Source organism: Podarcis muralis, chromosome 15 (genome assembly GCF_964188315.1).
Source record: "Podarcis muralis chromosome 15, rPodMur119.hap1.1, whole genome shotgun sequence".
Classification (NCBI taxonomy): Eukaryota; Metazoa; Chordata; class Lepidosauria; order Squamata; family Lacertidae; genus Podarcis; species Podarcis muralis.
In genome coordinates, this window is record NC_135669.1 from 15566046 (window position 1) to 15589478 (window position 23433).

At 45.6% G+C, this 23433-nt stretch overlaps 1 non-coding gene across 1 annotated transcript; it reads left to right on the forward strand.

The window, feature by feature from the left end:
• Positions 1–3377: 3377 nt before the first annotated feature.
• Positions 3378–3446, forward strand: TRNAA-UGC (transfer RNA alanine (anticodon UGC)). The gene has a single exon. It is a non-coding gene; the product is annotated as a tRNA-Ala (tRNA).
• The last annotated feature ends 19987 nt before the right edge of the window (positions 3447–23433 follow it).

Sequence of the window (23433 nt, forward strand, 5' to 3'; positions counted from 1 at the left end):
GTTCCATAGACTCCAGGACCAGAGGCTCAGCACTACCATATGTGTGAGCTGATGTCTGCTGCATTTCACCCCATTTTACCATTCACTGGTCCAAGCCATAATTTAGAGTTTCTAAAAAATTCATTCTGCTTAAATATTCATCTACTGTGTTATTAATAACACAGACAAGGGATCTGTCTTTCAAGAGATGATTTCCATCATCCTGGTTCCCCTTTAATTTGTGGTTTGTCCTTTTTCCAAAAGGAAACTGCTCTTTGAACTGAGTCGGAATCTTTCAAAATGCCTAGCCTGAAAATGCCACATGCTATTAAAAGGTTTAGTGGGGGTTTTTTTAAGGGGGAAAAAGGAAAATCACACTTTGATAAACCATTATCTGATTTTCATATCACATCATATTAAAAAAAAAGGAAGGAAGGAAGGAAGGAAAAAAACACAGCATCAGTTGAAAGGGAATTGTAACAGATTGTCATGGAGGTCACATCCTTACAACACCAGACATTGTTCAGATACAAATCTAATATAAAAGAGGTGTCTTCATATGCTAAATAAATACATTCTTATAAATGCTGCACTTGGCTGATTTGCCTGTGCTTATTCATGACTTAAGACCAAACCCGAAATGTGTAATGTGCAGCTATGGCGGGCGTTTTTTGTCCTTTATTTGATACAAGTGTAGAAGTGGATGATTATCAATATTGTAGTGAGCAGCGAAGTGAGGTTTATTCCTCATGAGTTGTGGCATCCAACCCTTTGGAAACCTCTCCCATTCAATATTACAGGTGCCACCATCTCTGTTGTTGTTTGGGTGCATTTTAAATAGAGATCTTCCCCAGTCTGAGACTTTATTGGAAATGCTTTAAGTTCAAATGGTTTTGCCATTTGCATGTTTGTCACACTGGGCTCTTTGGGGAGGAAGGGGGGAAAAACAAATTTCCATAACAATAATACTCCAGCCATCTTGAAGGGATAGCACCCAGCCTTGTCAGATTTAAAGTGTGGCTGCTGGAAAGGCCATTGTTATTCTTGAACAGTCCCATCTGTACTTAGATCTTTGCACAAGGTCTGGACAGCTTCCTCTCAAATTGATCTCATGGAAGGGGCAGGAGAGGGTGTTGTATTGTATTCCAATGGTTCTCAATCTGTCCCTGCTTCTCAGCCCAAATGTTCATGTTTCCCAGCCCAGTAACCACTTTTCCAATTCTTGAAGTGTGGAGTGCCACCATCTCACACCAACTATTTTCCATAAAATTTCATTAAAGCTTTTTCGTAATATGATAAGATTTTAAATTTTTTTTAAAAAAGCCCTAATCTAGATAAAAACAAAAACAAAGAAAGAAAGAGCAAAGAAAATGCAGAGTCCTCTCTCAAAAGTAGATCTTAATCTTTGTCTCCCACAGAAGAGTCTGGACCCTCCCAGCTCTCACCTGCGAGCTTCCCTTTCTTCTCCCAGCCTGGGAGATCTTCCCTGTCTCTCACACAGGGTCCTTCACCAGCCAATCTCCACCTTCATCACCCCACCTATTTTCCAAGCTTACAATTGGGCCACTGAGCAGAAAGCTCATTTCTCAACGCCACAATCAGCAGCTTTGTTAAATATTGGAATATCTTTGTTGCAAAGGCATGAAGCAACAAGGGTAAATGCCGTGGATATGGAAAGGGGCTTATATAATGTGTCAGTTCTTCAGTTTGAGAAATGACAGGATTACATTATATTGGATTTTATTTTAGGGAATTTGGGCTTTTGTTTTTATTTTGGTTTTGGGTCTTTTTACATCTTCCTCCTTCTGGTCCGTAGTCAATTTCTCTCTCTCTCTCTCTCTCTCTCTCTCTCTCTCTCTCTCTGTGTGTGTGTGTGTGTGTGTGTGTGTGTGTGTGTGTGTTTGTCAGCACAATTCCTTGAGTAGCTGCGGCAATGGGAGCCCACACACCAGCTGTCCTGGTGTTTATCGGGTTTAGTAGGGGAGGAGCTCACAGCTGGAGGATGAGAGAGTGCAAGTCTTGCTAGTGATTAGCTGCTGGTTACCAGGCCGACACACACCATATGTGGGACAGTCACCCAGACCATTGCAGGCTGCTAGGTGAATCTGTGCCAGCCCCTGTTTAGCTCTGGGGAAAGAGCCAGAGGACAATACTTCCCAGTCCCTATTTCAAGGTTCTCTCAAGGTGCCTGGGTGTGCACTGAGACGGGGTAGGATTTATTTATTGTGCATTTTTGCTGTTTGCCTTAAGCCAGCACCAGCATGACGATATTGTAAAGCTGGAAAAGAGTTCAGAATTAAGCAAAGGGACTGAAGCAACTCCCCTGGGAGGAAAGAGATACAGTGGTACCTCGGGTTACATATGCTTCAGGTTACAGACGCTTCAGGTTACAGACTCCACTAACCCAGAAATAGTACCTCGGGTTAAGAACTTTGCTTTAGGATGAGAACAGAAATCGTGCTCCGGCAGCGTGGCAGCAGCGGGAGGCCCCATTAGCTAAAGTGGTGCTTCAGGTTAAGAACAGTTTCAGGTTAAGAACGGACTTCCAGAACGAATTAAGTTCTTAACCTGAGGTACAGCCTTTGTGGCTTTTTCTAGGCCAAGTAAGGGAGGTATAAAAGTGTGAAGACAGTGGGTGGGGGCATGTTTTCTCTCTTGAGTGTGTCATGATGCTGCAACTTGGTCCCGTCCAATGACCATATCCAGTGTGACCCTCTAGGACTTTTTAACAGACCATCGAAACTCTCCCCAAACCTCACCCTTCTCCCTAGGCCAGGGGTCTGCAACCTTTAAGACAAAAAGAGCCACTTGGACCCGTTTCCGAAGGGGGAAAAAACTGGTAGCCGCAAAACCATTGTGACATTTAAAACAAATATATCTCCAGAGCCGCGATCTGACAGCGGGCAGGAAGGTGACGTTGGGACGGTGCGTGACTAACGCACGCACCGCCCCCATGCGATATCACAGCCAGTACAGCGCCCGCCACAGTGGGGAGTGTTGGGGCGCACAATGTGCCTCCTCCCCTCGCTAGTATCCGCCCCGGAGCTGCGGCAAAGGTGTAAAAGAGCCACTTGCGGCTCCGGAGTCGCGGGCTGCAGACCCCTGCTCTAGGCCATGCCCTTTACTGGTTCTGCTTTGCAGCCTCCTTGGGGGTTTCTGTCTAGCTAAAGCGGCATGGGAGTGTGTGTGGTTGTGTGAAGAAAACTCACATTCATTGCTCTGCCCATTTTTTGCTCATGTCTCCACACACCATTAGCTTATGGCACCTGGAGGGTTGCCCAGAAGGGAATGCAGTCCTTGAGCCAATAAAAAAAGAAGAAGTTCCTGATCCTTGGCTTTACAGAATGCCAAGCTGCTGCTTCAGGGGAAAGGAAAAAGCTCAGCCCATTGCCCTTGCTGCTGTAGCTCAGTGGTAGAGCATCTGCTTTGCACACAGAAGGTCCCAGGTTCAAATCCTGGCATCTCCAGGAAGGGGTGGCGAAGGCTCCTATCCGAAACCTTGGAAAGCCACTGCCAGGCAGTGCAGACAGTATGTAGCTACATGAACCAATGGTCTGACTAGGTATTATAGTCCCACTTTTCACCATCTAGGTCTCAAAGTGTCTTACAGCAATGTACAAAAGCACAAAAAGCACAAAAGTCCGTATAGTAAAAGCTATGGTTTTCCCAGTAGTGATGTATGGAAGTGAAAGCTGGACCATAAAGAAGGCTGATCACCGAAGAATTGATGCTTTTGAACTATGGTGCTGGAGGAGACTCTTGAGAGTCCCATGGACTGCAAGAAGATCAAACCTCTCCATTCTTAAGGAAATCAGCCCTGAGTGCTCACTGGAAGGATAGAGCCTGAAGCTGAGACTCCAATACTTTCGCCACCTCATGAGAAGAGAAGACTCCCTGGAAAAGAACCTGATGTTGGGAAAGATGGAGGGCACAAGGAGAAGGGGATGACAGAGGACGAGATGGTTGGATAGTGTTCTCGAAGCTACCAGCATGAGTTTGACCAAACTGCGGGAGGCAGTGGAAGACAGAAGTGCCTGGCGTGCTCTGGTCCATGGGGTCACGAAGAGTCGGACACGACTAAACGACTAAACAACAACAAAAGCACACACACACACACACAGGCATCCTGTCCCGATACTGTTTTTTAAAAAATCACCTATGGGCATCTTTCATACATTTGCCTCCACACAGAGACTTAATGTGTGTAAGGAGAGTTGGATTGTGCTTGTGGAGCCATTCTTGCAAAAGATGTGTAACAACAACTGCACATGTATTGGAAGGGGATGAGGGAAATGACAGACCACTCTGGAAAGGCGCCAAGTGAGTTTGTCACTCAGCACTCGCCCGCCATTCCCTTCCCGTCCCCTATTCACAATCATTCTTCACTTGTCAGCTATCAGCCAATCCTTCATAGACAGACTAACTAGGATGTGGCAGGTTTTAGCAGTTGCCTGTACTGCTCTGCCAGTTTGTCAATCCGAGGGGAAGCTCTTCATACTCCGTAAATGTCCAACTGCAGGAGAGGGTAGATTCCAGACAGACGCCCTCCTGATTGGCTGGAAGCTATGACAATGCGGGAGCAGGGCATTTCCCTGTTTGGGGTATTGGCAGACGGCAGAGGTGTGATGGAGGCAAGATCCATTTTAATTGCTTGCTGTGCTGCGCCAGGATGGTTTGCAGGTTTCTCTAGCTGGAAGGCAGGGAGCATTGGTAACAGGTCAGGGCTAAATCTGAGCCAACAAAAATACTTTTTTTATTAACATCTAGGCTTTGCTCTGAAAGAAGTGACTGATTATTGATTCAATCTACAGTACAAAAAAAGAATGCCCCTGAGCATGTGCAAAGTGATTTTCCTCTCTTCATTGAACAACCACACCTCCTTCCTCCACACATATGAGAAGATGGTGAAATTCTTCCTGAGGGATGACTTCCAGGAAGAATTGTGTTCCAGAACTTCTCTTTCTTGGAGATCAGTCTCTTTTTTCGTTTAAAGTTCAACCTTCTTTTGTAAATAAAAAAAAAAAATCTACTGTTCATAGCGATGGGCTGAGCAGTTCATTCTGTTCCATTTCAGTCTTTTGGGACTCAGTCGTAGGTCCTTTCTGCCCTACGCTAGCCTTTTGGTGCTAGTGTGTCCCACGTCTATCTATTGTATATTATTCTGTCTCACTGTACACAGTTTGTGTGCCCTTTTATGTAAAATATACTCTTTTAACATTTACATAAAATACACAATCTTTGATGCTTTCCAATGCATGCACCAGAGAATAAGGTAAAGGTAAAGGTACCCCTGCCCGTACGGGCCAGTCTTGACAGACTCTAGGGTTGTGCACCCATCTCACTCAAGAGGCCGGGGGCCAGCGCTGTCCGCAGACACTTCCGGGTCACGTGGCCAGCGTGACAAGCTGCATCTGGCAAGCCAGAGCAGCACACGGAACGCCATTTACCTTCCCGCTAGTAAGCGGTCCCTATTTATCTACTTGCACCCGGGGGTGCTTTCGAACTGCTAGGTTGGCAGGCACTGGGACCGAACAACAGGAGCGCACCCCGCCGTGGGGATTCGAACCGCAGACCTTTCGATCGGCAAGCCCTAGGCATTGAGGCTTTTACCCACAGCGCCACCCGCGTCCCCCTGCACCAGAGAATAGGCATCTTTTATATAAGCTACATATAATTGTTCTCCTCTTCAGGTCCCGTCTCTGTAGAAAGCTCTCTCTCCAAATAAGTACTTAAGTGGGATGCATGAAACATCTCCCCTCATTTGGAAGCTTCAGATTTCTGTGTCCTAAGCCTGGTGCTTATCCAAGTTGTGTTCCACTCTGTAGGAACTTGGTGCTTGGGGAACAGGCTCAAGACACTGGTTTAAAGGCACAGCCTGATGGTTGAACAAACAGGATTCCATGCTGCTTGAGAGCCTGTTTTGCTTTGCCCTCCTTGTTTGCCCAGCAGAGAGTCTTGTCTACACTTCTGTGTGTCTCAGAGTGACCTTTAGTGGCTGAATAATATATTGCAGATGCATTCCTGCGTTGCTGGATTGGTGCATTTTCATCATCACATCTCTGTCCTCTGTAGGGACAAGACTGAAGAGTTGGCAATGGGGAGATTCACTCTTTCTCTCCCTGCCACAATCCTGGGTGGATTCAAATGCAAACAGCACCTTTGCAGAGGAGGTGCTTGCCAGGGCCATAGCACCAAGTGGGGTGGGGGAGTTAAACTTCCACTCCTCACCATGCATGGCACTTAGTTTAGGTGAGGAACCATCTACAGCCCAGGGCAGGCATAGGCAAACTCAGCCCTCCAAATGTTTTTGGACTACAATTCCCATCATCCCTGACCACTGGTCCTGTTAGCTAGGAATCGTGGGATTTATAGTCCCAAATCAAGCATTGCTTCATAGGTAACCTTGATGGAGGTAAAAGTGGGTTAAGCAGCAGGTGCGACTCTTACTTTTGTACAATAGACCACGATCCAGTCACTCAAAAGCCAGAGGTTCCAACATACTCATCTCTCCATGAAGGCAAGCAAGGGGCATTATTAGAACTTCAAAGACATTCCTGGGCAGACAAAAGTACTTAAAAAGAGCACAGAGCAGGGCTTGTGAGAGATGCAGCCTGGGAAGAAAGAGTGTGGCCTGAGAAGGGAATGTTGCCTGGGGCAAGTCCTGAGGGTTGCATTTCCCCTCCAGGCCTGTGGTTCCCACTGCACGCTACCCCACTGGCACCACAGTCTTACCTGTGGCTGCTGGTTATATTGCCAACAAATAAAACTGCACATGCTTGTTAATTGTATGCATGCAATTAATCTTCGTTCACACCAGCTCCAGTATATCCCTCATGGTTTGCATTTATAAAAAAAAAAAACAGGAGGAAAAATGTGGCATTAGATGATTTGGCACAATGACATTTATGGTTTTCCCTCTGAAAGAGATAAATAGAGACCTGCATCTGAACAGCATTTGACGACCTCCTCCCAGCTCTGCACACTTTTACAGTGATGGTGGGTATGAAGGGGGCTGTATATGGCAAACATCTCCCCCCCTCACTCTCATCATCTGGCAAGCCAGCGTCTTAAAAGATGTGCAAGATCACATACGCACAGCTTCTGCCTTTGGAGCTGGAATCGCAGAAGAAATAGAGGGTTCACTGATGAGTGGAGGAACAGAGGGATAATACAATACAAAATTGTACTATATCACTTCTTGTGCCTCTTCAAAAACGGACAACAGCAAGTGAAAAACAGCCCAGAGGTTAGCAAGTCATCGAAGCATGCAGTGCCAGGGAAACAACAGAAGCTGAATGTGGAATCAAAAACAAATGGATTATACACATAGCAGTCAGTGCAAATGTCCCCTCAGTCCTAGTGCTCAGTAATCCCCATGAGCTCATGACCCAGAGCAGATCTACACCATACACTTAAAGCATAGTTGATGCACATTTAAAGCACAGGGCTTCCCCCTAAAGAATCATGGGTTCTGTAGTTTGTTAAGGAATATGGGAATCATAGCTCTGGGAGGGGGAAACTACAGTTCCCAGGATTCTTTGGGGGAAGTCATGTGCTTTGAATGTCCTTTAAATGCCTGGTGTGGATCTGCTCCTAGTGCGGATTGTATGGAAGGAAAAGCTGGTTGCATGGCAGCCCTGCCATAACAGGCAGTCCCCATATGAAGGTGTTGCTGGCTTCTTCACAAAAGCCCTGCTGAACTGAGATCTCCCTGTCAATCCTGGAACAGAAAAGCTCTCTGATTCTGAACCTGGTCATTGGTCCATCAAGCTCAACATTGTCTATCCCAGGCGTAGCCAACATACTGCCCTCCACATGTTTTGGTCTACAGCTTCCATCAGTCTGAAACCGTCTTGGCCGCACCTGGTGATCTATTCTGAATGGCAGCAAGTCTCTGGCATTTCAAACAGGCATTCATCCCTACCTGGGAATCCGAGGGACTGAATAGGGGGACCTTCACCATTCAAAGCATGGAGCTCCATCACTGAGCCATAGTTCTGCAAGCTTCTGTTTACCATTTTGAAAAAGCCACGAAGTGGGTGAACGGGTTGTGTGATTGCTGTGCATGCAGCTACTCTGCAAGCACTGCACTCCCGCCGCTGGTTGGGGATGTGGTGTACACATGTTACCCACAATCCACCTCTGCCCTGTCGTTTCTGTGGTTTGATATGTTTTCCAGCAGACCAGCTTTGATTTGTGTGGGGGTGGGTGGGAATGACCTGGCTGCATTTTAAGTCGGTCATGTGTCTTCAACCTAAGCAGCAGTGGTGACCACTTCCATTATGAAACCCTTTGTCCATTTCCTCTTCCAGTTCTTCCAGTTCCAGCTCCTCAGCTCTGCAGATTTCAGCTGCAACCGCTTAAGAACAGCAAAACTCCGCTGTGCTAGGATGCAACATCTGTTAACATTTGAATGTCTACTGTTCTTTTAATCCTCCTGAGAAAGGGGGAGAGAGAGAGAGAGAGAGAGAGAGAGAGAGAGAGAACCCACCAGCCATCACCACCCTACAATCTTTCAGCACAGAACCTCTTTGACAATATGCCTTGAAATCGATTAGTTTACGTGAAAAGGTCGGGCCTGCTAGAATGACATTCTCTCTGCTGTGGCTTTGTTCTATTTTTAAAGGCCCTTGCTGACACTCATTTTACAACAGCCCATTCCCTTATGCTGTCCCCTGATTGCAGAGCGGCCATCCACAGCTTGAGTCCAGTTCCCTGGGCACAAGAGTGTGTAAAAGGCGGTCTGGCCAGTAATCACCATTCCGCTTTTTTTTCCTATAAGGAAGCAGGAAGATAGAACAAGCTGCTGTTGGCATTTGACCTCAAGGATTAGATAAGGAAAATCTTGAACCACGGGGCATCTCCTCCCACAATGATAGAAAACCTGTTCCGGCAGAAAACCTGTCCTAATGCTTTTGAATAAATGTCTATTTTAGTCTGTTTGGGGGCTACCAATTTGCAATTCTCTCCTCAGCTGCTTCCCTTCTCTTGCCCTCTATTCATTATGTCTTCAAATAATACACACACCAATGGACTTATTCTGAAGATCTATCGGAAATCCATTTCCCCTGATGAGGGGTGGGCTCCTTACATGCAACTGTAACAATAATTTTTAATTAAACTTTGCTGCAATAGGCTGTTTATCGCTGGCATCACACAATCTGCCCCTGGCTTTCTATCTTCCTTGCTCTCTCTCTGTCTCTGTCTGTCTCTCTCTTTTAAATAAAAGATGACTTTTTGTCAATAAAAAATCTTTATCAGATGAACAGAACTGCAGCTGCTACTTTGGTGGCCGATCCGTGAGAGCAGGGCAAAGGGGGACTGTGTGGTCCAAGGTTGACGAAAAGGGAATTTCTTATTGGGAGGCTGGAGATCTACAGGAATCTACCCCAGGTTTCAATTTTCATTACCATGAAGTGTGTGTGTGTGTGCGTTCACATGAATGTGTAGGTCATGTTTGAAGATATTTATGGAAACCTTTTACTCTGAATTTGTGTACCTATCGTCCAGATCATGTGACTTCAGCTTGGGGCTAGTCAAAACAGTGTTAAGTGTAGAAAAAGCAGTCTTCTAAACAGTGAGCTTTATCAAGAACTGACTGTCTCTCAGAGTTCCTTGTGCATACCCGGGAGTGAGGCTGGTTATATGGACAAAGCACAATAATAATCAGGGACATTGATCTCAGAGACAGTGGGAGGCTGCTGGCATGTTTTACAGCCGGCACTCGTTTAAAAAACCTGAAGGTGTTCTAGCATGGGGCAAGATTGGGTTCCCATTATATATTGAGTGTGAACTATATAGTGAGTGTGAACTTGCAAGAGAAGTTGTCTTTGGGGTGATGAGTCATGATTTCACAAGGCAAAAGGTGGAAAAAATGAAGCTTTAATGGAAATCAATTTGTTTCAAACATGCTTACAGCCATGCTGATCAATAAATAAAATAAATCAAAACATTGACAGGATAACACCTTTATTTGGGCCAGAAAAAGTTACAAAACAAAACTTCTCAGGATTCTTCCTCAGGCTGAATGTTGTACTGTATTAAATAGTGTTGGGGTAGAAATTTATCCCTTTCCCCCCAACCATTTCCATCAATTAATGAGGGAAAATGCATTCAACAATTATAATTGTTGAATTATAAGGGGGTGAGAGAACATTTTGGTGCCATTCTCATGGGTGGGTTGCCGGGCTTCTGTCATACTTACTTTACTTTGCAAGTTACTGGGGGGGGGGGGTGACCTTTAATTCTACAAATAATTCTTCCAGTGTTCTGCCCTCTGCAGCCTCCCCTGGTGTTTGCACTCCATTTGAAACCCAAGAAATATCTCACGGGGTAATTTCTCCCACAGGCTTTCTTTAATATTATCAGCGTAGGCAATCAGGGAGGCTGCAATGTGCTGGAGAAATGCGTATATAAGATACTAAAACATACACATACCTCTCACATTGTAATGAAAAGTTAATCTTGAAAACCCTTGCCCCATGAATTCTCAATAAATTTTAAAGCACCCTGAGCACGAAGAAGAAAAGTGGAAGTTTTTTTGAGAAACTGGAGAGCAAATTCTGGCATCACCCTAATATTAAGGGAGGTGAGGGGACAGTGAAGATGTATGTCTTTGTGTACTTGGGGTGGGGGGGTTAATGTCATAAATGTGGAAAGTGTTATTCCAAAATTAAAATAGAAACATTTATTGAATGAGATTTGTGTGCCTGGGATGAGATTGTAGTATGTGTTTAGCAGAGGATTCATGCAGTAAACTTGTACTGGGACCAAAATATGGTGCCTGGGCCTTAATGGCGACACTCCATTGAGCCTTAGCCACACTGGAAAGTCTTGTTTCTTTAAGGCTCCTTAAATGGCTGATGTACCACAATACTTCAAGGACTGCCTCTCCCCATATGAACCAACCCAGACCCTGACATCATCATCTGAGGCCCCTTTTCATGTGCCCCCTCCACAAGACAGGTTGCCACAGGTTGGCAACATGAGAATGGGTCTTCTCTGTGGTGGCACCCCTTTTGTGGAATGCTCTCCTCTGGGAGGCTTGCCTGGTACCTTCATTACATATGCAGCTTTAGGTGCCAAGCAAAAATGTTTCTCTATACCCATGTTTCTGACTGATTAAATATTATATGGCCTTTTAAATGTGCTTGTGGGAAAGGGGGTTATTGGTTTGTTTTTGTTTTTATTATGTATCTTGTGTTCTCATTTTGAATTTTTATGTTGTGAGTCACCTGTGAGGTATACAAATTTAATAGGTAAAGGTAAAGGGACCCCTGACCATTAGGTCCAGTCGTGGCCGACTCGGGGGTTGCGGCGCTCATCTCACTTTATTGGCCGAGGGAGCCGGCGTACAGCTTCCGGGTCATGTGGCCAGCATGACTAAGCCGCTTCTGGCGAACCAGAGCAGCGCATGGAAACGTTGTTTACCTTCCCACCGTAGCAGTACCTATTTATCTACTTGCACTTTGATGTGCTTTTGAACTGCTATGTTGGCAGGAGCAGGGACAGAACAACGGGAGCTCACCCCGCCGCAGGGATTCAAACTGCCGACCTTCTGATCGGCAAGTCCTAGGCTCTGTGGTTTAACCCACAGTGCCACCCGCGTCCCTCACAAATTTAATAAATAATAATAAAAACAACAATAATAATTTTGAGATACACATGGCATCTTATTCCAAGGGCTAGGGGTGGCTTGTTTCTGAAACAGCCTTGCTTCAGCATGAATCATTGCAGAGCAGTCTTTCCCAACTTGGTGCTGTCCAGGTGCTTTGTATTTAAATTATCATCATCCCTGACCATTGGCCATGCTGGCTGGGGCTGGTGGGAGTTGTTGTTCAAAACATCTGGAAGGCGCTAGGCTGCAGGAGTTCGTTGCCATCTGACCTCCCACGAGTTTCAAATATTATTTACTGAATGTGCTAATTCAAGTTTTACATTTGAAATGATGGCATCTGATGCGTTTCAAATCAGACACCTCCTAATCAAGCGCTACCTGCGTTGACCTGAATGTCTGATGTTTTCTTCAAGCCATTTAGATAAAGGAAGTTGCGCTGCAGTTAAATGCTCATTCCGAATCCTGTTCCATACCTTCTGATAGGGAAATGAGGCACAGATTATGTTCAACAAGCAGAGGAAGTTGAAAATGGCCTCTGTACTGGCGCTGGAGTCTCCATGCTGGCGCTGGAATGTAAATCATGGCGTGCCCTTGTTTTCACCACTTGCCTCAGAGGGCATGTTCACTTATGACCCGTTCATCCATTGAGATAGCAGCACAGAGTGCATAGCGAAGACCTGAAGCAGTCGTGGACCTTGGGGTCACAGCAGTGCCCTGTGTGATGCCCAAAATTCAGTGCTCCATTCCTGCCTCTCAATTTCCATTCTGCATCATAGTTGTGGCACTGCCTGCAGCACCCCTGAGCAGTGGTGGAGGATATGCCTGTGCTGCCCAGGGCAAGCGTGCTCCCAAGTAGGGCGGGGTGTGCTCCTGAGGGGCGGGGCATTCTCTGGAGGGGGGCAGGGCATGGAGAGTACCCTCCCAGGTGCAGGATAGCTGTTGGGTGAACGGAGCAGTGTGTGCGCCCCGCAGCCGGGGGCAGAGCGAGCCACCCACAGGGGCAGAGTGAGCCGCCAATGGAGGACGTTTGGCATGCCGCCCACCCATGACTCCCAAGCCTCCCCCAGCTGTCAAAACTGGGGGAAGGGGGGAATGCCGCTGGCAAAGCAGCACAGCTCCCCCCCTTCCCCCTACAGCTCAGCATAGGCTTGGGAGTCGCGGGCAGGCGGCACGCCAAATGTCACCCCCTCAGTGAAGACACCCGGGTCAGTCTGCCCCCACCATCCCTGCCCACCCACCGCCCCCTTCCCCCATCCCTGCCCCTGAGGCTCTGCTCCCAGTGCAACTGAACCAGTTGAGCTCCCCTAAATCCACTTCTGCTTAAAGGAGGGGGTCAGGCTTGGGCCTGCTAGTCCTACCTCACTGGCCTGTGTGCATGCAGGCTGTACACATGTAGGGTTGTCTGCATGAAGAGGGATCCTGCCTTCACGTATACAGATCCTGCATGGGTTTACAGTGTCCAGCTAAACCCTTTTGCCACCACAAGGACTTTCCCCTGTGCAGCAGACCTTTCCTACCTTCCTTCTCATCACCTTGCTCCTAAATCTGTCCTGAGGGTTCCAGCAACTCTCCAAAGCAGAATTACAGTCCAGGCAGGGAGACGAGACAGTGGGGAAGAAGGATGGCACAGGTCTTTGCATTCGTGGACTTGTTTTAGTTAGGGGACCCCTTTTCCCCTCACAGAGCTACAATTAAATAGAATCATAGGATTTATAGAATTGGAAGGGGCCACAAGGATCATCTAGTCGAACCCCCTGCAATGCAGGAATCTTAACTAAAGCATCCATGACAGATAGACATCCAACCTCTGTTTAGAAACCTCCAATGAAGAGTTCGCCAGCTCCCGAGGGAGTTTATTCCACTGTCAAATTCTCAGTGTAATTTAACAGTCAATCCCTCTTCACAAGGAAACTCCTGGAATTGTAGCTCTGGGAGGGGAACAAGTGCCTCATAACAATTCTCAGCACCCTTAAAAAACTATAGTTCCTGTAGTCGAAACAAAATTTAAAAAATCCTTCCAGTATCACCTTAAAGGTAAAGGTACCCCTGCCCATACGGGCCAGTCTTGCCAGACTCTAGGGTTGTGCGCCCATCTCACTCTATAGGCCGGGGGCCAGCGCTGTCCGCAGACACTTCCGGGTCACGTGGCTAGCGTGACAAGCTGCATCTGGCGAGCCAGCGCAGCACACGGAAAGCCGTTTACCTTCCCGCTAGTAAGCGGTCCCTATTTATCTACTTGCACTTTGACGTGCTTTCGAACTGCTAGGTTGGCAGGCGCTGGGACCGAGCAACGGGAGCGCACCCCGCCGCGGGGATTCGAACCGCCGACCTTTTGATCGGCAAGTATCACCTTAGAGACCAACTAAGTTTGTTATTGGTATGAACTTTCATATGCATGCACATTTCTTCAGATACACTGAAACAGAAGTCACCAGACCCTTAAATATAGTGAGAGGGTGGGGAGGGGTATTACTCAGAAGGGTGGTGGGAACGGGTGATTAGCTGAGAGCTGGGATAAACCTGTTGAGGACTGTTAACGACTGCAATTGGTCTTACAGGAAAAAGCAAGGGGTGAGATGGCTAAAAATAGCTCTAGTTCCTGAAGTTCTTTGTGGGATGGACTCTAAACCAAGGTGGAGTTCCCTTAATTTCAGCCTGCACTGGGCAGTTAGAAGGTATCCAACTTCTCAAACTCACTGATATAGTTGCAGTGGGGATGTTAGCAAGGCTAAAGTTGGTTTGTTACAGACCCCTTTCTGTCAGATGATGGGAAAGCTGGAAGCATGTTTCTGTAGCCAGATGCTTTCTCTAGTTAGGGAAAGTGGAGTGGGGGGCAGTGCTTGTCTGTGCAGCAGCAGCATCCCTTGCAACATCAGTTCCCCAGGGCAAATGTCCAGCTTTTCAGGGGGCTCTCAGCAGGACCTGAGACACCCCTATTCTTCCTCTTGCCAGTCCTTCTTCCCAGCCATGACTAAGTTCAGCAGATTAGACTGTAATTACTTCCATAGTGTTCTGTCCCTCTCTGCTACAAAAGGGTAGTAGGACACCGCCAACTCAAACCCCCAACCTCCTCCAGGGATGCTTCCACGAACAAACAGGAAGACACCCAAAACAGTAATAGGAGTCTTAGTTAGACAATTCCCATCCTTTCCTTGTGGCTTGTTGCTGTTGTTGTTTTTTTGCCCTGGTTTGCGTTTCTTTTGATTCTAGCAAAATCCAGAGAGTGGATCAATAAACCCGAGCTTTCAGCGTTATATTGATTGGCCAGTCCTTTCAGTCCTTCTTATTCTTCTTTTATAAGATTTGATGCCAAAGAATAAATTGGAAATAGGTCATTAGAGAGGAAAGGCTGGTTATTTTTGTCCGCACTTCTGGTTATCAAAGCAGGACGGAAGGGGGTTAACTGCATTGGAAGATGGTACTGCTGTGCCGGAGAGAACGGCTTTGAGGTCCTTGCAGTGCCCAACACACAAACACACACACAGACACACAGACACACACAGGAGCTTATGCACTTGAATCCCAGCAGCTCTAAATTCTGCCTCTGTTCCAAACTAAATAAGTTGTACAGCTCTGTTGCTTATCTCATGCAAGAGATTTTTTTAGAGCTATATATATATATATGGTAGAGATAAGTGTATCTGTCAATTTCAACTTCCCCAGTTTCTCATTCTTCCACTCTTAAAACTATAATGTATTACCTGCATTTCGCCATAAGGTCCTGGGGGAGGGTTACAAAAATTAAAACAAAACATTGACATCAAAACACATTATTATACAATATTAAAAAGAGTTTGAAACAACTTAATATTACAGAAATATAATGCAGTTTTGTATGTTATTGTCACTAATATGTGCATTTTTTATACACACTTTACCCTACTAAATGATTTTATACATATCACTTCACAGGAGAATTGCAATGTACAATTTGGGAAAGTGCAAATGTTGAAGGATGGCTTTTTCAGTTTGCATATAGTTTCAGAAAGTGTGAATTAAGTAGACTCACCTTTAAATGTGAACTGATTTAAAATTCTCCCCATTCCTTAGATATGACTTGTTGAAGCCACATGGCAACATTTCCATGTTTATTCTAACTGCTCCTTCCCCTGAGAACTGAGGGAGCCCTATTTTGAAAATTATCGAGTGGAACTTGCCCATTCTACATGTTCATTGCACCTCTTTAAATAGTCTTCTTAGCAAGTTGTTTTAGACGTATATTTTCAATTCCCTTGTACTTTCCATCTACTCTTCCCCAAAAGAAGGGCCACTCCTGCCATGCTGGTGCAGAAGGGACGTAGCTTAGTGGTAGAGCAATTGCTTTGCATGCAGAAGGTCTCAGGTTCAATCTCTGGCAACTCCAGGAAGGGCTGAGAAAGGCTCCTGCCTGGAACCCCAGAGATCCTCTGCCAGTTAGTTTTTGACAATATAGCGTTAGATAGACTAATTGTCTCAGTGTAAGTCAGCTCCCTAGGGACGCGGGTGGCACTGTGGGTTAAAGCACAGAGCATAGGACTTGCCAATCAGAAGGTCGGCGGTTCGAATCCCCGCAACGGGATGAGCTCCCGTTGCTCAGTCCCTGCTCCTGCCAACCTAGCAATTCGAAAGCACGTCAAAGTGCAAGTAGATAAATAGGTACCGCTCCGGCGGGAAGGTAAATGGTGTTTCTGTGCGCTGCTCTGGTTCGCTAGAAGTGGCTTAGTCATGCTGGCCACATGACCCAGAAGCTGTACACCGGCTCCCTCAGCCAATAAAGCGAGATGAGCGCCGCAACCCCAGAGTCGGTCACGACTGGACCTAATGGTCAGGGGTCCCTTTACCTTTACCTTTACCTTTAAGTCAGCTCCCCATATTCCAGTGATACCTGCTGAAACTGAAAGGTGTGCCAACTCAGGATTTCAAACATGACAACTTGAAATGTTGCTTTCCTGGTTTTTTTTTCTTTAAAAAAAATGGTACAAAATTGTGTTTCATCTCCAATTAGAGAGAAGCCAGTGAACTAACCCCTAAGTGAAATTCAAGGCAATTATGCAGGCAGTCCTAGGAAGTGTCCTGAGAATCGGAAGCATCTGCAGGCACTTTGAAGGAAACCAAAGTCAGTTCAAATATGCCAGCAGAATTTATTGATGGTGGTGTTGGGGCCTGCCCATGACTAGAGTTAGCCAGCAAAGTATGACTCAAGCCTTCTTGGGTTAAAACGTCGTAGGACTCTTACTGGAATTACTCTCCTTCAAAACTATCAATGAATTCTCTTGGGAGGTGAGTGATAGCATCCAAACAACTCCTATTGGTACTGCTGATAGGCACAGACCTTCCAGACCTCACAAGATGGTAAATCCTGGTCTCAGATGCATGTTCTCTATGTATTCCCAATTAAACTTCCTGATTCAGAACTACCTCCAATACCAAAGGCACTGAGCCTTTGAGTGCCAGTTTCTGAGGAACATCAGTGGGCAAAGGGCTTCTGTGCTCATGGCCTGCTTGTGGTCTTCCCATATGTCTATGGTGAGCCATTCTGAGAACAGAATGCTGGATTGGGTCTGATGCAGCAAGACACTGCTTAGGTTCTTTTGAGGTTCTGAGTACAGTATTTCTCCCTAAGCAAAACCGATTCTGGCCATCAACTGAAGCACTAGGAGAAACCCCATCATTCCCACCCCATCCCCATCCCAGCCATCGCACGTATTCATGGCTCCCTAAACCAGAGCAGAGTCACCCTCATTTATACATTTATTTTTTGGCTTATCTTCAAGAGAGAAGCAGCAGGAACTGTGGGAAACTCTTAGAGCACCGAGTCAACTGCTGGCATGTTGCTGTAAAAAAGCAGCATGGGGCACTCAAGAGGAGGAAAAGTGACAGTCAGAGCTGGCAGTTGCCTTGAATGGGGACTTGGAGACTTAAGCTTTTAATGAAGTAATTCATGAGTGAAATTGACAACGCGCTTCTCCATCCCATGCAATTTCCACATGCTGTAGCCCCTGCTGGTTTCCACTTGCCTGTCCAGACTGGCGCAATGTCAAGAGGCGAAGAGGTGCAGGCGCCTCTTCCTTTCCTGCTAAAGGGCTTTCTCAGCAGGAAGCTGGGGAGTTGTTGGAGGGTGGCTGGGGTGGGGAAATAGGGATGGAATACCAAGTCTTTTGTGCTCTGGACCTCAGTTCTCCAATATCCCAATGAGGCCCCATTCATTATCTTAATTTTCTGAAAAACCTACTGGTAAATTACCATAGGCAGATTTGTGTCATGGGCTAGTCTCATGAGCACCTCCCAAAGCCATCTCCAGGAACTTAAGGGTGCATGCCTGGCAATGACGGGGTGTCTAGCAGAGACCCAAGTCCTCCTTTGCCCAATACACAGACTGTTCATGAAGGCAGATAATCCCAGCAGTATCAGACAGATAAAGAAAACATTTTCATATTGTTCATGAGTCATCAACAAGCATAGGCCACAATCCAATGCACAGGCATGTACTGTTACACCTCCTTTTGATCAAAGAGTTTAAGCACACACAGTCCTGTGATGTATTGCAGCTGTCTTGTGTCCAGTTAGTGAATTACCTAGTTGATGTACCCTTAAGTGCAACCTAGATTCTAGATGCCGCCCACCTTCCCTTGACCTAAGGAGAAGCCTGGTAAATACTAGTATTGAAAGTCCCACCAGGGAGCAGAATAAATACTTGCTAATGTACCTGTTAAGTTACCAACTCCTGTGTGGAGCCTGAATTCAGTTGTCAAGTTCCAGTGGACAACATAACGGCCATTACAATTAAGTGGCAAATGATGACTGGTAGATTTTATATATTTACAGGGGGGAAACAACTCTATTAGCTATTAAAAAATAGTTGTGTTTTTAGTCCATGTATTCAAAGTAATATTTGTTATTGAATTCCTTATTACTGCCTTTTGTGTTTTTACTGATGTGGACTGGAGTAAATGGATGGAAAACAATTTCTGCCTCTCTCTAAGAAAATGGAAAGGGGTGATTCAGACCTAAAAAAACAAACAAACAAAAAACAACACTTTAATTCCCCAGAACATGGGGAAATAGCTTTATAATGAGAATTTATAACAGGGATTGAAGTCTTAGCCAGCATTGCATCTTCAACTTCAAAACCCTCTCTTTGAGCTGAATGAAAAAGAGGGAGAACATTAAGACAAATCAGAAAAGTAAAGGAAAGAACAACAAAAACTAGAGTAAACAGCAGTAGGCATAAGATGTAGAATTTCAGCCAGGGATGGGGAAGCTGTGGCCCTCCAAATGTTAGACAACTCCCATCACCTCTCACCTTTGGCCATGCTGGCTAGAACCAATGGGAATTGGGATCCAATAACATCTGGATGACTCCAGTTATGCATCCCAGTATGATCAATGGGACTTACTTGCTGATGTGTTGGGAACTGGAACAAGGCTGCAATCTTGTGCTCCTTTACCTAGGAATAAGTCTCAATGTACATAAAGGGGCTTATTCCTGAGTGAGACATGGATAAGATTGCACTTAAAGTCTCTTGTCCTTTTACTTGTGGAGTAAATTCTTCTTTGGCGATCACTCGTAGCCAAGTAAGATTGTCTTCCATAAACACGGTTTTAACAATGAGTCCGTAAGTGACTGTGGAGGCCAATTCTGGATCCACACGTCCTTCCACAGTGGGGACACAGGTTTCCAGGCGGAAGTTGATCACGGTGTGGATTTGCCAAGCGTGCCTTCCTCCTAGCACATTTCTCCCTTGCGTCTTGAGTTCGAGTGTCTTCAAAGCCCATGACACCTTTGGTAAAGGCTGGTCTCCAACTCGAGCGCTCGTAGGCCAGTGTTTCCCAGTTGTCAGCGTTTATACTACTTTTTTTAGATTTGCCTTGAGACAGTCTTTAAACCTCTTTTGTTGACCACCAGCATTACGCTTTCCATTTTGAAGTTTGGAATAGAGTACAGTGGTACCTCGCAAGACGAATGCCTCGCAAGATGGAAAACTCGCAAGACGAAAGGGTTTTTTGAGCTGCTTCGCAAGACGATTTTCCCTATGGGCTTGCTTCGCAAGACGGAAACGTCTTGCAAGTTTGTTTCCTTTTTCTTAACACCGTTAATACAGTTGCGACTTGACTTCGAGGAGCAACTCATAGCACACGGTGTGGTAGCCTTTTTTGAGGTTTTTGAAGACTTTGGTATTTTTGAAGCTTTTCCAAAACTTTCCTGACACCGTGCTTCGCAAGACGAAAAAAATCGCAAGACGACAAAACTCGCGGAACGAATTAATTTCGTCTTGCGAGGCACCACTGTAGTTGCTTTGGAAGACGATCATCAGGCATCCGCACAACATGACCAGTCCAATGAAGTTGATGTTGAAGAATCATTGCTTCAACACTGGTGATCTTTGGTTCTTTCAGTACACTGATATTAGTTCGCCTGCCTTCCCAAGTGATGTGTAAAATTTTTCGGAGACACCATTGATGGAATCTTTTGAGGAGTTGGCGTTTATAAGTGGTCCATGTTTCACAAACATATCATAAGGTTGGTAGTACAATAGCTTTGTAAACTTTGTGGAGTAAATGGGGATATGATTGCATCATGGAATTACAATCTAACAGTGCAAGCCTATGCATGTTTACTCAGAAGTAAGCCCAACTATGATCTGTGAGTCTTATTCCCTAGGAAGTGTGTGTGCTTACTTACTTACAGAAAAGTGAGCCCCATTCAATTCAATGGGGCTTAATTCTCAGCAGACGTGCATCAGATCACACAAACAATGTTTTGCCCTTTTACTTGTGGAGAATTCTACCCAATTCTCACTAAGATGTTCATTTCACCTCCACCTTCCAGAGCTTTGGCCAATGAGGTCAAAGACATTAGGATAACCAGAGTATACTGGTTACAGGTAGGTAGCCGTATTGGTCTGCGGTAGTTGAAACAAACAAACAAAAAACCCCTCCAGTAGCACCTTAGAGACCAACTAAGTTTGTTATTGGTATGAGCTTTCATGTGCATGCATGGTATCTGAAGAAGTGTGCATGTACACGAAAGCTCATACCAATAACAAACTTAGTTGGTCTCGTGCTACTGGAGGGAATTTTTTTATTTTGTTCAGAATATACTGGGGTTGAAATGCATTAGGCCCTTAAAAAAAGATTGCATGTTATTTTCTTAATGTTTTTGTAGTCTTTGCATTTCATTTCCCTCTGCCTCACTGTTTATAATGCCCCCTGCACCACATGTATTTAACCAGCAATTCAGGAAAAAATTCTTCATTCATCTGATGAAGTGAACTTCAGTCTGTGAAAATTTATGCCTTAATAAAATCTGTTTAAGGTGCCTTGAGAGTTTGTTAAGAGTCTTTATGGTGCCGCAAGACTTTTTGCTGTTTTTGCCGCAACAAGCTAAAACAGCTATGCCTCTGGAACTTGTAAAATTCAGCACATTGGGGTGAATTTATTTATGCCGTATTTTGCAATGCCCCCCTCAACACTACCACCCCCAAATGTCTGACTACAGGTTCTGCTCACTCCTGGTCCTCCTCAGCTATGCCCCTGATGCGGGTTGCATTTGAATGCAAACCTACCTAATTTACAATTCCCAAAACAATGCACAAATTGAAATGCAGCTCTCTGAAACACACACACACACACACACACACACACACACACACACACTTACTTCTCTGATTTTTTAAATGCAGTTCTCCAACCAACAAATGTAAATAACAGCAAGAACATTACAATTCCACCTTTTCTCCAAGAGTTTAAGGTGATTTACATGGTCCTCCCCCACCCCTAATTTTATCCACAACAATCTTGCGAGGTAGGTTAGGCTGAGAGACAGAAACAGGTCCAAGGTCACCCAGTGAACTTCGCAGCTGAGTAGGGGGGAAATGCATAAAAACTCATGAAAATAACATGCAGAATTGCATTATATTAGGGGGAAATGCACTGCAGAATTGTATTTATCAGGCAAAATTGCAGACAAAAATGTGTATATTAGGAGAAAATGACACTAAAATACTGGTGGTGGGGGTAAGACTTTTTTAAAAATGCAAATTTGATGCAGAAATGGGGGGGGGGTGTTTCCAGAAACTGAGAGATACCCAAAATGAACTGATCTATCTATCCCCGACCCTTTGCATCATCAAAAATGTCAGTATTATGAAAATAAAAATTGGCACATCTGTTTAGAGCAGAAGAAGAGCCTGCTGGATCAGGCAAATGGTCCATCTAGCCTAGGATCCTGTTCTCACAGCAGCCAGCCAGAAACCTATGGGAAACCTGCAAACAGAACTGGAATACAGAGCAATCCCCCCTGCCCACTCACATGGTTTCCAGCCACTGGTTTTCAGAAGCAGGCTGCCTCAGGCAGTGGTGGCAGAACATGGCCTCATGGCAGCTGGTGGCTGTAGCCTCCATGAATTTGCCAAATCCTCTTTTCAAGCCTAGGGCTTGCCGATCGGCAAGTTGGCGGTTCGAATCCCCACGACAGGGTGAGCTCCCGTTGCTCGGTCCCTGCTCCTGCCAACCTAGCAGTTCGAAAGCACATCAAAGTGCAAGTAGATAAATAGGTACTGCTCCGGTGGGAAGGTAAACGCCGTTTCTATGCGCTGCTCTGGTTTGCCAGAAGCGACTTAGTCATGCTGGCCACATGACCCAGAAGCTGTACTCCGACTCCCTCGGCCAATAAAGCGAGATGAGCGCCGCAACCCCAGAGTCGGCCGCGATTGGACCTGACGGTCAGGGGTCCCTTTACCTTTACATTTAAGCCTCTTATTGCCTCTTCTGGGAGAGAGTTCCATGGTTTAACTAAGCACTGCATGAAAAGGCACTTTCTTTTATCTGTCCTGAATCTTCTAGGAAAGGGTCTATTGAGAAGCCAATTTTTTCCAGAGTTGACCCATCAATGGAGGCTAAACTCCTAGTGAACAGCTGCAGCGGGTGCGCCTTGTAAACTAATAAGAAGGGCGTTTCAAAATAATTCGGTCTTATTCAGTCTGATTTATTTCACAGGGCAGGAAGAAAGGGGAGAATCACTGTTTGTTTTTTCCCCGAGTAAATGGCTAGTGAGTTATGAAAGGATTAATTAGTTAATGTCTGCAAAACACCATACAGGCTGCCAAGTGTTATTAATATTATCCCATTCAAAAACAGAGAGAGAGAGAGAGAGAGGGTGCTTTGCTTGTGATTAATTATTATTATTACAACCACTTTGGCAACGACAGGGAGGGGGAGAAATCAAGGGTTTATTTAGAAATTAAATGCTTGCCCTCCCATTGGAGCGCTTTGGAGAAATGGATCGTACCATTTGCATAGCATGAGGACACAGCTAGGCAGAGATAAAGAGTGCCTTGGGAAACCGAGGAGAGAGGAGCGGAGGCCCCTACTGGTAGGGAAATGGGAAACAGTTTGGCATCTGGTAAATGCATCGCGCCCCATTTGCCTGTGGTCTCAAAATCTGTCAGTCAGAGATTCCTGCCATGTAGTCTGGCTCATTTAGTCCTCTTGTCCTTAGTCCCTTTCTGTGGCTCAGCCTTTCCCCCTCCCTCAATGATAGTATATATCACTGCAGTATTTTCACTGGAAAGATTCCTTCATTTACCAGCGGCAACAATTAGGCTCAGGACAGCCTACTGCAACCTGGTGGCCTCCAGGTGCTCTTCTAGACTTCTGTGGGTGGTGGGGCCCAAGCATAGTGAAATTGCAATAAACACAAGACAACCACTTGGGATTTAAACAAGCCACAACTTTGTTGATTACTCATCTGCTGGTTGATTATTATGGCAGGTACAGATCACCCTATGACATACACCAAATCAGGGTGACCCCATCCAAGATCACTGTGGTGGAGCTATAGTCCTTCAGCCCCCTTC